This window comes from Canis lupus, chromosome 36 (genome assembly GCF_003254725.2).
Source record: "Canis lupus dingo isolate Sandy chromosome 36, ASM325472v2, whole genome shotgun sequence".
Lineage (NCBI taxonomy): Eukaryota > Metazoa > Chordata > Mammalia > Carnivora > Canidae > Canis > Canis lupus.
Window position 1 is genome coordinate 1,119,431 of NC_064278.1, and position 14,136 is coordinate 1,133,566.

At 36.5% G+C, this 14,136-nt stretch overlaps 1 protein-coding gene across 5 annotated transcripts in view; it reads left to right on the forward strand.

The window, feature by feature from the left end:
- The window catches only part of GALNT13 (polypeptide N-acetylgalactosaminyltransferase 13), a 541,363-nt gene that overhangs the window by 446,995 nt on the left and 80,232 nt on the right, over positions 1–14,136 (forward strand). The window lies entirely within an intron of this gene.

Here is a 14,136-nt window from a genome sequence, read left to right on the forward strand (position 1 = left end):
AGAACAGAATTTCGTTGTCATCAAGTTCCCTTGAAGTTAAAATGGTTTCACACATGTCTGTTTGACTTCATTTGGGTCTGATATTGTTCACTAAATCTCTACTAAACACAATTTCTAATGATTTCTCTTTGATCACTGTTTTATTACTATTTGTGAGCAAAGCCTCTCAGAATTGGCTTAAAACCCTGTTTGCTTTATTTTCAACAAAGGTATCTACAGATCTTCCTGTTAGCTTTCTGCTATTCATCAAGTAAATTTAAATCTAACTGCTTTTAGGTAGACTTTTCTTAGCACTCTTTGGGATAAAAACCTGAAGAAATGTGCCTCCAGTGTATTATTCTGATTTTTCTAAACTCAGACTCTAAAATCCTGTGTTTTCACTTAAGAGCCTGGGAATTGCCAGTTTTCAATTTGCTCAGATTGGATATTAGTTATGAGAAACCGAGACCCATGGAAAAAGTGCTTTTTAATCATTTCTTGAAATCAATATAGCAATAAAGCAATGCATGAGAAATAAATTATTTTGGAAAAAAACTTTATAGGTTGAATATTATGGAGCACTCTAGCATATTTCATATTTAGGTAAAGTATTTTATCACTTTTACTGAATTATTCTACTTAGGAAGCCCTATCACTGGTACAGTTTTTGGTAAATAACCACTTTTCTCAATTTTCCATGTTAATGTATTCTACTTTAGATTGATATTCCCCAAACCTGTCATTAATTTGCATCGTTTATTATTTTTGCCATATCCTAACCTATATTTATTTTTTATTTAAATTGGTTTTAAATCTCATCACAATTTAACTGGGGCTTAAACTATGAAATTATAGATTGAAGCACACTAAATACATATTTAGCTGTTAAGATTCAAATTGATATGTACCATATCACCTAGAAATCATGTTTTCCACTAGTTGACACAGTTATCTGTTTAAGAAAAAGCTTTTGGTTTTCTACATGATCTAGGTAACTATGGATATCTGACAACACCTGTTTCTATTAACCTTGGGGTTGATTGAAAAGAAATAAAGGTGTGGAGACTCAGGCAGTATGTTAAAAAACATCAAATTAGGAATTAGAGAAAGTAGATCTATCTTCCGATTGACTTTGTATCTCTTCCTTGGGAGTTTCTGTAACCTTATTAGAGTTTACTGCGTGGCTTGGGATCCCACCATTCCTGGTTCTTCTTTGACTACCTGCTCGGTGTAGGAGGTGTAGGGGGTTTCTGATATTTAAGGAGTAAAAAATCTTTAGTTAGCTAAGTTTAGTTACTAGCAAGAGGCAATCATGAGACTGTGCTTGGTGGAGAGCAGTTGGAGAAAGATTTGATTTTGAAATTCTCTGTAACATTGAGCAAGCTACTCAAATCCTCTGATCTTCCACGTTCGCCATCTGTAACGGATCTACAGCTGTTTGAGCTGACCGGTAGTAGAGGCAGAGATGATCATTCAGTGGAGGTGATCAGGACATTCTCTAACACATCGCTGTCAGTCATGTCGGACATTTAGCTGGTGCAATGGCAGGAATAGATAGATATCATCGATCTTTTGGTGTATGCCTTCCAGAAGATAAAAAATGGCAGGATGCAGCCCTGTTATGTTTATGGCTTTATAAAATAAACTACTGATTAAATGAATACTAAATGAAACTATTAATATTTTAAATTTCCTCCTTTATTACCTCTAATTCTCTTGTCTTCTGACTCCATAGATTTTGAGCATATCTGAGCTTCACATGGACAATGCCCTTACAAACTAAATATTTCTGTAGAATGTAAACATTTTTGCATATTGCTTAATAGAATTACTTAATAGGATACCTCATAAAATCATTTTATTTGCTTTGCCCTGACAGGGATTACACGGAGCACTACATAGGTACACTAAAACTGGCAAGACTGCTCTTCCAAACAGCAAGTTTTTTACCATGGAAGAGGGATCCAGTTATCTTTGATGTTAACCTTTCTTCCCTCTTATTTCTTTTAGTGAATCACTCATTTAGAAGAATCTGTTGTTTATGTCGTAAGATGATTATTTTAAGTAAATTTTGGTATTTCCAAAAGAAGTTTTTTCTCTACTCTTTCATTATGTGAACTCAGAGTTGATTACATTTTACTGGATGCTTTGGTTGAAGATCGGCAGACTGAGATCACTTATCATTCTAAGCCAATTCTATATGCAAACATAAAACTACATTTACTTTTCTTTAAATTTTATAGTGCCTTACGTATTAAAACAGTACATAAGTTCCAAATCACTTGACTTTTTCATGCAACTTAATAACTTACTCCAAACAATAGGAAAGTTTAAAAAGTACCACACAAAAGAAGCATAATTAGTGCTATTTTGGCCTTGTTTATTTGTTTATTTTTTTTCCTTCAGGACTAACATCTTTTCATTTTTCAAAATATGTTTTTGTTTGCTGATTTGATTCACAGATTTGCAGGATCTTTAAACAGGGTACTTGCCTGTTTTCTTTATGTTATTCCAATTTGTATACATCTTGCTTTACTACTCAGATACTCCCCAGTGCAGTCTCCAGCTCTTTTATAAGAAGCTACACTGAATGAGATGTGTGGCCTGCACTCATGGTACTATGAATTTTTTTTTTTTTTTTTACCTCTCTGAAATTCACTAAAAACAGAACCTATTTTCAGCCATTCCTTATTTCAATCTACATTCCTTGCCTGAATCACTGTAATAAAATAGGACAAAACAAATTTTGATGGGCAATTTCATCACAGCCCATCTGTTCCATTATGCTGTGTGGCACAAACCTAGGCTTATCTATCCTGCTGCTCATAGGACTGCCTTACTAAAGTGTGGAGAATCAAAATAACAAGGTATTTCATTTGTTCCTATTGCTGTTGTTTGACTCCCTTCTGACCTTTCACAGTGAGGCCTACAGTGGCAATCTGGAACTAATGGGACCAGAGTTGGGAGTTCAGATGGAGTTGGAACTAGGCCAGGTATCCTGTTAGAGGTGGTCATAAGGACAGAGCATTAGTGGGATGAGTGGGCTGAGTCCAAGCTATAACCCACTAGGGAGAACAGATTTAGACAGTAGAGAGACCCACTATATAATCCAAGTTCAAACAACAAGAGGGATAGTTAAAGTGAGGGTTCAGAGCCAAGAGTGAGCAGGTGGGCAGAAACCAGATCGGCACTGGAGCTCGTCATAATCCAGAGAAGAGGACTGGTACCTGGAGCCATTGTTCCTGGGACTGCTGTTTATCAAATGGAGGGTTCCTAGGATTGAAAGATCATGAAAATATTGACAACTACGTTGGTCCTTGAAGGCTAAAACTAGGCTATTATGAAACTTATGACTTTCTCTTTACTTCTCTGGTAAAATTCCTCAGCTCTTCTACTAAAAGGAAGGCAATCTGCTTGTGACTCATGGGTCACTTGTTCTTTCTCCAAAATGGCCTTGCACATTTTACTATATTTTATTTGAATGTAAATGCAATTACTGAGCAGTAAATAATGATTTTCCTTACCCATTGATTACTTAGTGCATGTTGATGCAGTGATTTGTACAAGTCCAGCTTAAAATGGAGCAGATGGGTATGTAAAGGTTTATTCAAAATCAATGTGAATTAGATTGCTGCTCCTCAGTAAAATGGATTGTGAGTTAGAATGGCTATTTTCTTAAACCTATTGTGATAGAATGCTGTCTAAGGCAATCTGTTAAGGTGAACTGAATGAAAACGCAGCTCTTGATCTCAAAAATAAGCATTGCAAACGATACTATGATTTAATGAGTAGATATATAAATATCAGATGAAGGGACCATATTGTGTCTCTGAAAATGTAGTTAATGAATTTTAGCAAATCTGAAAAAAAAAAAAAAAGCTTGGCAATAAATCTTGTAAAAAAAGAAAGATAATCGTGTTCTTTTGAGTTATACAGTAGTACATCGACTGCTTTTCTTCCTAGATGGGGTGTTTGCAAATATTCACATATACATATGTTACAGTAGCTTACTCATTGCTCTGAATGCAAGAGTGCTGATGGGATGGCTTCAGTTAAAGGAAAATCATTAACATTTATGTCCTAGTTTACTGCTGTTGCTTACAATGTTAAGAAAATGATAATCCAGATACAGTTCATTGGTTCTTCATTCAAGCTTGTTCTTTAACACAAAAACCGTCTAAACATTCATGTTCCTGATTATTAAGGGAATAGGCAATTCTTTGACAATCTCCTATTCCTAGGTGGATCGTGGAGGTTTAGAAAGGCCAGACAGGAGAGGAAGGTGTCAGAGGCAGTACAGAAGATTGGGTTTTATTCCAGTACAAGGTACTGCTTTGGCAGAAAGCAAAACATTTTTTTTAATTTTTTAAATTTATTTATGATAGTCACACAGAGAGAGAGAGAGAGAGAGAGAGAGGCAGAGACACAGGCAGAGGGAGAAGCAGGCTCCATGCACCGAGAGCCCGATGTGGGATTCGATCCCAGGTCTCCAGGATCGCGCCCTGGGCCAAAGGCAGGCGCCAAACCGCTGCGCCACCCAGGGATCCCCAAAACATATTTTAAAACGACTGTGGGCTTTTGTTTTTCCACTGGAAGTGTTCATCAATGGGCTGTGCTTCTGACTCCATGTCCATTTACAGAGTGAGAGATTTGCAACAGTGTACCTGCGGGTGGATGGATGTCCCAAAGAAAGGCTGTTCTCACAAATGAGACTACTCAGTAAACTTTTACTGAGTATATAATTTGTACCGACTAGTATACTGTGCACCAGGGATTTAAAGAAACATAAAGCAGACATCCTGCTTTCAAGGAACTGTTAGGTGTGTGATCATGATAATTATCAGGCAATGAGTCCTATGCAAGCTATGTGAATACAAGGCTCCAAGAAGTCAGAGGAGAGAGGGTGACATTACTTCATCCGAGGGCTGTTATTGCATCTGAGTTAGCCATAAAGATGAACTGTACTTTGGAGGTTTGGGATAGCAGGGTGAAGACGGGATTGGTGAAAAATCTAGGGAATTCAATAAAGCAAGGGAAATGAAAATACAGTGCATCATGTAGAAGGGTAATTGGAGCTTGGAGCAGTTGGTGAGGAAAGAAGATAGATCTGAACAGACACTTTTTCCTGTGTATTTTTGAGACTAAAACACCTAAAAGAACATCTTATTTATTTTTGTTTGATTATTTAAGTTTAAGGAAGATTTTATTGAGCAGAATGTGATCAACACTGTAGGATATAATGATAAATAGGCATAGATCAACAGATAGAACACTGTATCTATATACTGTGTGCGCACACGTGTGTGTTTTATAAACATTCCTTTCAAGGTAGGTGTGTGTGTGTGTGTGTGTGTGACCTAAATTATATCATGGTTCTAATTCTGACACTGCCCAAATATGTGACTTTGGCTTAAGTTATCAACCTTTCTAAAATGTAACTAGGTTGTCTCTAGTATTTCTTTCGGCTGTAATCTTTTTTGGAATGGACATATAATTCTGTGATTCAAAGCAAAATATAAGGAGTCAGACTGTCTTGGGTTCAAATATTAGCTCTACCACTTAACAGGTGTATAAAGTTTTTCATCTTGCTATAATACAGGGTATTCTCTAATCTTCAGATTCCTCTTGTATGAAACTAAAATGATTTATAAAATGTAATGTAACTTAATAATAATTTAAAAATAGTGTCTACCTCACAAAACTGCCTTCAGACTAAATGTAAAGAGCTTACTTAGCCTACTTTGTGTGATAAGTGAAGTGCTTAACAGATGCTACCTATTATTTTTATGCTATGTTGATTAGCAAAATAATAATGTCCACTCAATTTCTTAGCCTTTGAATGTAGAAAACCAGTCTTTTTATTAATATTATCCACCTTGGCCTTGAACGGTGACTCCTAATCCTTGAATTTTAGTGCTGACTTTCCTGGGACTTCATGGTTTAGCTACTAGTACTCCCCTAAGGCCTGATTTATTTTTGGAAAACTAATTAGACCCATTTCCTAAGGTAACTCTTCCTTGACTGCCAAACTTGATTTAGTTTATTCACAGTTCTGAGTAAGAGGTGCCACCACCACTAAACGCAATCACAGGCAATTGACACTGACTGGACTATCACTGTAGAAACAGAGAACAAGGAGTAAAGTAGGCAGGCAAGATATGTAAAGAGCGAAGTGGCCACAGAGAAAGATAGTACTCTATTATTATTACATGGGCAAGAAGAATCAGAATGGTCCTTAGAAATTTCTACTCTAACCCCCAGGAAATGACCACAAATGCTTCGCTCCTGTCAGGAAGTGAGCCTGTCTTTCCACCTCTTGAATCTGGACTGCTCTTACAATTTGCTTTTGTGGCATAATTGACAGAATGTCCGTTCTGAGCCTAGGACTGAGGAGGACTGTGCGCTTCCTTCCTCTGTCTTGGTAGAGAAAGCTTGGCATGTGAGCACGCCAGTCCTAGCCTGTCCAAAGGTGACAGATGGTGTGCAGAGAGGTCTCACTTCATCCCGGCCTTCCCACCCGAAATTGTCATACACAAACCAGCCCCTATCGGTTTAGCAGCTTTTCCCAAAGACAAGATTAAACTTGAACCAGGAAAGAAAGGGGGGAGGGGAAGCCCAAACTGCTGACCTGCAGAGCTGTGAGCTAAATAACTGCCTATAGTTTTAGACACTGTGTGGTTCTGTAACAGAAGTTAACCCGCTAAACTTGCTAATGCATGAGTCACCCCTAACATATATCTCATAGAAGCTTTTACATTAAAGAAGAGATTCCATATTTCATTTTCTCTATACTTATTTTTGTGACTGAGGAGACTCTATAGGCTCAATAATCAGATCCATCTTTAAAGTCTTTAAAATACTAAACACATTAATTGAGTTTTCACCATAATAGATTTGTCACAAATAAAATTTGTAGTCTGTTTTTGAGGTACCAAACTTCATTACACAGCTTTTAAATTGTCATTGTCCAGAATTTTTTTTAAATATCTGATTTACTTGAACCAAGTGATATTTTCTAAGCTTAAATGCATTCATTACTTCTATTTTGTTGCTTTTTTTCTCACCCGATATCACTGATCTCTGGGACTTGCTGAAGTTTTCTGAATGCAGCTTTGAGTTTTGTAACTCTCTGGCACTGCAGTACCTTAGTTGTGTCAAAAACCCGACAGACTTGGTGAGCCAGATGTGTGCCTGTCCAACCAGCTCACTCCAGTTTGAAACACTTCTCTTTCATCATCCCTGTCTTCCCGTTACAGCTCAGATGTTCTCAAACTTTGGCTTGCCTCCAGCCTTCTCAGAACAGCACTCTGAATTATGTCTATGGCATTTGCTTTATCTTTTTTTGGGTAAATGTCTTGATCATTTATTCTATGGATTTCTGTGATGGACCTAGTGAGGACTCTGCCAACCAGAGTTATCTCAATCAATCCATCAGCTAATTGCACGACCTTTTTTAAAAATGCAATTTTGCTGCAATCACTGTTCTGCACACTCTGACCCATTATAGTAATGAAAGAAAATTAAAGCACACTCCAAAATATGAAAAAAAAAGCAAAGAGCAGCAAGATGAAATGAAATGGTTATGTCTATAGCCTGAAATTTAAATGTGGGCAAATTCTTTGTCTGGAGGGAGCTTTTATGTGAAGCTCTTTTAGAATAAATATAAAAGATAAAGACTGGAGTTAAATAGAAGTGTTGAATTGACTCCTCAGACCTGTGCCTTCCACATCATGTTTATGCAATTGTGTTTTTAAGTCAATGTCTTTATTCATCTGAAAATATCACCCAAGTGCTTTATCCTTGCTACAAAGGAATCACATTTCAGTGCTGCTCAGTGGGTTGGCATAAAAGTTTTAATCCCTTTATAGCCATCAGATGAAACTAACTAAGGGGAGGGGTGTCTAAAAAGCGAAACAATCTCATTTACCTTCCAATAATTATTTTCTGATGTAAAGAGCATTTAAAATCCATCATCCTTCACCTGCAAATTGCATAAGCCAAAAAAATCACACGGTTTATGTATTGAATAGGATACAATGAAAATATATTGAGCAGAGATGAATTACTGTTTTCTCTCCCAAAGAATTCAGTTTATCCCAGAATACCTATTTGTAGGCAAGTGATACTGCACTGAGGCAAAGACATAATTCACAACTCTTATAATTCTGGGAATTTGTAATTTTATCTCATGGAGTTAAAATAGCAACAATTTTTAATTAACATATTCTGGGAGCCTCGTAATGCAACCTCATTTTTGGCAAGAACACGTTTAACCTAAGTTTGTAAAGCATTAACATAGTGTTCAGTATTACTTCTCCTGTGGGAAATCAGCAAAATTTGATGATTACAGAGGAGTGGCCTTGAAGATTGAAGGGTGAACATATCATTTCTAGGGAACTCCATCAAGAAATGATGGAAAATGTTGTAATAGGAATTAGAAAGTACAGCAAATTAATATCATTGGATTATTTTGGACCCAGTGAAATCAGATCTCACCTAAAATGCTGCGTATTAGAAATTAATTTTTAATCCATCTTTTAAGACTAAGTATTGTTATCCTATGCATGTACATTCTTATATTTTACGTAAGAATTTACGTATGCATTTATATTATTCTTATATTTTCCTGCAAAAATATAATTGCCAATTTAATGCCTCCTAGAAATCCTAGTTCAATAACCCTTACTTAGCACGAGAAAAATAGAATCCTAGTTAGTTGGGGTGGTTTTCACATTCTGCTCTACTGCTTGCTTCTTTTTGAATGGTTCTCTTTACTCATGTTCCATTCACTAAGCACCTTCACCATGTCTGCTGCCACATTAGGCTCTGAGGATATAAGAATAGGCATTTTCTTCTCCTAATCCAATCAGTTGTTGAATATAAATATTTTTATGCACATTGTTCCCAACTATAACCTTAAATTTAAACAAACAATAAAAACACAATTTTACCACCAAAAAAGAATAGAAAGAAAAAAGATTTGTTCCGTTTTTTAAATTCCCAATATTAAAAAAAACAATAAAAAAAATCAACTCTATAGAATGTGACATTTGTACTACACAAAGTTCCACAGCCTCATGTGACATTATTGTAATGATTCATACCAAAATTGCTTGAAAGAATAAGTTTCCCCAATACAGTTAAGATTCAGTTTACAAAAGTATATTTATTCCATAAAGTAATGTGGGCTGCTCTGGCACAATTATCCTATGGATGGACCCAGACTTGCCATTTTGACTAAAACAAGGAAATGCTTGTTTCCTTTTTCTAAACTATACATTATATACTGAAATACTTCAGAGCAAGTAGAAACAGCCATAGGCTTAGGATTCCATCGCCTGCATTCTTTCCTGTTAGATATTCAATAAATGTAATTAGATTGATTGACTGACTAAACAGTCTTATTTACTTCATAGAAGGAACTATCTCTATAAAAGGAAATCCCCCCTGATAGCCAAATCTTCTGAAGGATGTTTTCAATGCACAGAGTAATGAGTGTTTCCCTCCAGAGAAAACTGACCTAATACCAGCTTGGTGAAGAGACCTAGCCCTATGTCCATTAGTATAAAGTCAATGCTATTGACAGTCATCTAATGCTTTTATGCTTTGCACTGGAGTACTTAAGAAATAAATATCATTGATGAGAACTAAGGGCTGTTGGTATATTCCTGTGATTCATCTTTTTTTTTTTTTTTTTTAATTTTTTATTTATTTATGGCAATCACACAGAGAGAGAGAGAGAGAGAGAGGAAGAGACACAGGCAGAGGGAGAGGGAGAAGCAGGCTCCATGCACCGGGAGCCCGACGTGGGATTCGATCCTGGGTCTCCAGGATCGCGCCCTGGGCCAAAGGCAGGCGCCAAACTACTGCGCCACCCAGGGATCCCCTCCTGTGATTAATCTTAATTAATAATACATTAAATATTTTCCTGATTGCGTGCACATACATCATTTAACATTGATTTATGCCAAAGCCATTAGGAAAGATTTAGTGGCACATCACAGCCTGGGCTATTCTTTTATTTATTTTTCTTCTTCCTTCTCAAAAATTGCCCTGGTTACCAATAATGATGTTATCATTGATATTAAGGCCCTAGTTACCAATCTGATATTACATCTGAAATAGTAATAGTGTTCCTGTCTCCTTTAAAAAAAAAAGTTTCCAAATTTGTCTTTGTCTAATGTATAGTTTAGAAAAATATTATATATGTATGTGTATACATAAACACAATAATACCTGTATATAATTATGTGTATACCTCTATATAAATACGAATATAAATATAAATGTATGTATGTCTATATGTGTATATATGTATGGATGTTAGAGACATCTCTTCTCTTTTGAACTAATAAGATATCAAATACAATGAGTTAAACTGTTTAATCAAGTTCCTATCTCTCCAAATCAGCATTAATTCCAAAATGTGTTATATAATGTCAAGACTTCTGAATAGTGTTAATCAGGTGAAAATTATCAGGTGAAAATTAAGGTGATCTGTCAAGGGACTGGCCAGGGATTGGCATACAATAGGGGGAATCCTCTCAATGAAATGGATAGAGACCTGGGTGGATTTGAGCAATAATTAGCATACAAAAAGAGGTCACCAGGGAGGACAGAATAGTTACACAGAAAAAGCAAGTCCAAGTTTGGAGGCAGGAGGTCATATATGAGTCAATTCCAAGATGTCACTAAAGGTGCAGGAATCCCAACAACTGGGTCAAACAATGAAGTGCATGAGGACCGACTAGACTGGATTATGAGTGATGTAAATCAAGAAATACCATGGAGTACTCTTCCTGATGCCTGGTTGGACACTGAGAAGGAATTTTATTGCTACTACCTTCTAGCTTCATTTATTTAGATATCATGGGCACTGTGATATGTTTCTTAAATCTAGGGTACCATAAGCAAATTATATATTATAATAGAGCCCTAAATTGATTTGGTCTATGACACAATACAATTTCTTGATCATATACTTGGAGGAATCAAAGTAGATTAGTTAGCAGCACAGATCAGAAATACCTACCTTTACATCCAAATTCTGTCAATTTTTAGTTAATGTTACATTGAGAAGGTAATATTTCCTTCATTATCTTCAGTTTCTTTTTATAGAAAAAATTATCTCAAATTACTGTCTACATAAGATTTTACCACAGAGCTTAGGACATAGTAAAATCTCGATAAGTGGTTGTTGTTATTAGTGGTGTAACCCTTTGAGTTATGCCAAAATTTTGGAGGCCACCATTAAAAATATGTTAAAAGTGTAAAGAAAGAAAGGTTGAATCCTAAAAGAACAGGAGAAAATATGTGTTGCTAATCAAAGAGAAACATATATGTACATGTATATATATATATAATGATGGAGGGAGTTTGAAGGCTATAAAATTGAGAAGTAAACTTTTTATTTTTTAATTAGAATTGCTGTAATGGGTAGAAATAGAATCTGCTTTATGCAGTATGGAAAGTTCCTGATGATAAAACAACTGTGGTATAAACCATGAATGAAGAGATAAAACACGAATGACACAAGCCAGATCATTCTAACTGACAGGGAACATAATAATAAGGCTAAATTTTCATGACCTTGTTAATTTTTCTATTGATAAAGCAAGAGTGGGAAAGGTAGAGATATCTAAAAGCATTTTTGGATGACAAGCAAGGATAAAAAATTGTCCAAGGTAGAATAATAATGGAACAAAAGCAGTTAGAATGAAAACATTTGTCATGGAAAATGGGAATGCTGGGGGAAAAAATAGAAACTTCAAGAGTGAGGTATAATAATTTATGATAATAGAGATTCACACAATATTTTCTGATTTGTGGTTGAAAAATGAGTAGTGCTACATTTTAAAGACTCAATAGGCCAGTAATACAGGTAGGAAAGATTGGGTTTTAGTAAAAAATGAATTTTGAAATATGGGGAGTTTTTTCCTCTGAGGACCAACTATTTGTATATGTCTCCAATGAATTTACTTTGATTAAAAGAAAATTCAATAGATAATACTTTGGATAAAATATGTGAAAAAAAATTTCTGGCTCTGATGAAAAAAGGTCATCTCACAAATTTGCTACTACAACTTTCTAATGAAAAGCCCACATTAGGGATCCCTGGGTGGCTCAGCGGTTTGGCGCCTGCCTTTGGCCCAGGGCGCGATCCTGGAGACCTGGGATTGAATCCCATGTCAGGCTCCCGGTGCATGGAGCCTGCTTCTCCCTCTGCCTGTGTCTCTGCCTCTCTCTCTCTCTCTCTCTCTCTCTCTCTCTCTCTCTCTGTGACTATCATAAATAAATAAAAAAAAAGAAAAGCTCACATTAATATTTTTTGATATTTTTACTATGAGCTTGTTCCCCTGGAATTTTAGACAATGCATAGGTAGGGACTGCTCAGACGAAGCCAGCCTCAACATAGAAATCCCCACCAACATTGTATCTCAATTGCTATTATCTATAGCAAAGCCCTCTCTGGGAGAGTGGGCTGACCAGCTGCAGGTTTCTCTGAAAGAACCATGGGTGCTGCTTCTGTGGGATGAAGGCAATTCTTCTATGGAGGATATTCAATCACATGTCTCCCTAAAATTACCTTGTTTATGTTTTACCTGTGAAGTAAATACCACTGGGTTTTTATTTTGGAGGAATCGACTAATGGGAGTCAGGGAGTTGTGCTGAGTTGGCCTAGAGGGCCAGAACTCTGGAGTCGGGCCTATCTTTGAATCCTGTTTCTGCCATTGCCTTGTTGGATGCCTCACAGTTAGTTCTTCTGAGCCTCAGTTTTCTCATTCCTAAAATGGGGTGTAACACTTGCATCAAATAGTAATGGGAACAGGGCCTAGGAAGGGAAATACTCAATAAATGTTGACTATTATAATTATTACCTCAGTAGGACATCCCAGAAAATTCTCTACAACTTTGTGGTGGCTAGTAAGAGATGGTGGCAATAAGATGCTACTGAGGCACCGTTCTCTTTAACTTCCTTCACAAGTCAGAGCTTGCTGGTTTTTTATACCACAGTTCATTAAATGAAGGTTCCATTATATTCTAGAATCATAAGCATCTGGTAGAGACTTTAAGGGGCCACCAAGTTCACTTTCTTGTGGATTGTACTTGATTTATCCAAGACAAAGTTTCCCTTGGGGAACTTTTAAAGCCAAAGACAAAATTTCTTTCAAATAGCATTGTATCTAAAGGGACTTTGAGCATGACACTGTTGAGAGAACAGAGACTGGGCTAAATCCTGCTTACTTTGTAACTTTGGTTATATGAGCTTCAGTTTTCTTAAATGAAGTAAAATCACAATCCCTATGGGCTTTGTGAATATTATTTAAGAAACAGTGCAATACCTATGCAAAATTTCTACCCAGTCAGAGCCAGTTCTCAGGAGAGGAAGAAATCAAAGACCTCTGTTTAATCAATGCCTGTTTGTCACTATTGTATCAATATCTCATGTAGCTCCTTCAAACCACTTAAGTATCTCTCAGATCATGCACTTAGTCTTCTTTTGCAGAAATCCTTTCGGCTTTATTAAATTTCTTATGAGTTCTAGATATTTGGTAATTCAACAAGCATCTGTCAGCCAACTACTACATGCTAGACAGTATTCTAAATGTTGGAGATATTACAGTGAACAGGACACATGAAGTTCCAGCTCTCATGGAGTTTCAACTTAGTGGAATAGAGGAATAATTTACAAGGAAACAAATAGGACAATTTCAAAGACAAAATACTATAAAAAATAAAATAGTGTAAGAGCAACTGGAGGAGATGGATGCTTTAGATTGGGTGGTTCAGAAATGTCTCTCTGTGAGAGTGGCATCTGAACCAACGACTGGGTCCAACAAGGTAGGGATCTGGTATGATCCAAGCCGAAGATGTGATGCAAAACCATGAGACAGGGATGAGCTTGATGTTTCTGAGGAAAAGAAAGAAAGCCTGTCTCTTCAGTCTGCCGTAACACAATACTGTAGGCCATGTGGCTTAAACACCAGAAATTTGTTTTCTCATAGTTCTGGAGGCTTAGTGGTCCCAGATAAAGGTGTCAGTGAGAGAGGACTTATGCTGAGGCCTCTTTTCCTGGCTTGTAGATTGTCAGCATCTCACTGTGTGCTCACAGGACCTCTTCTTTGTGGGTGTGTGGAGATCTTTCTTCTTCCTCTT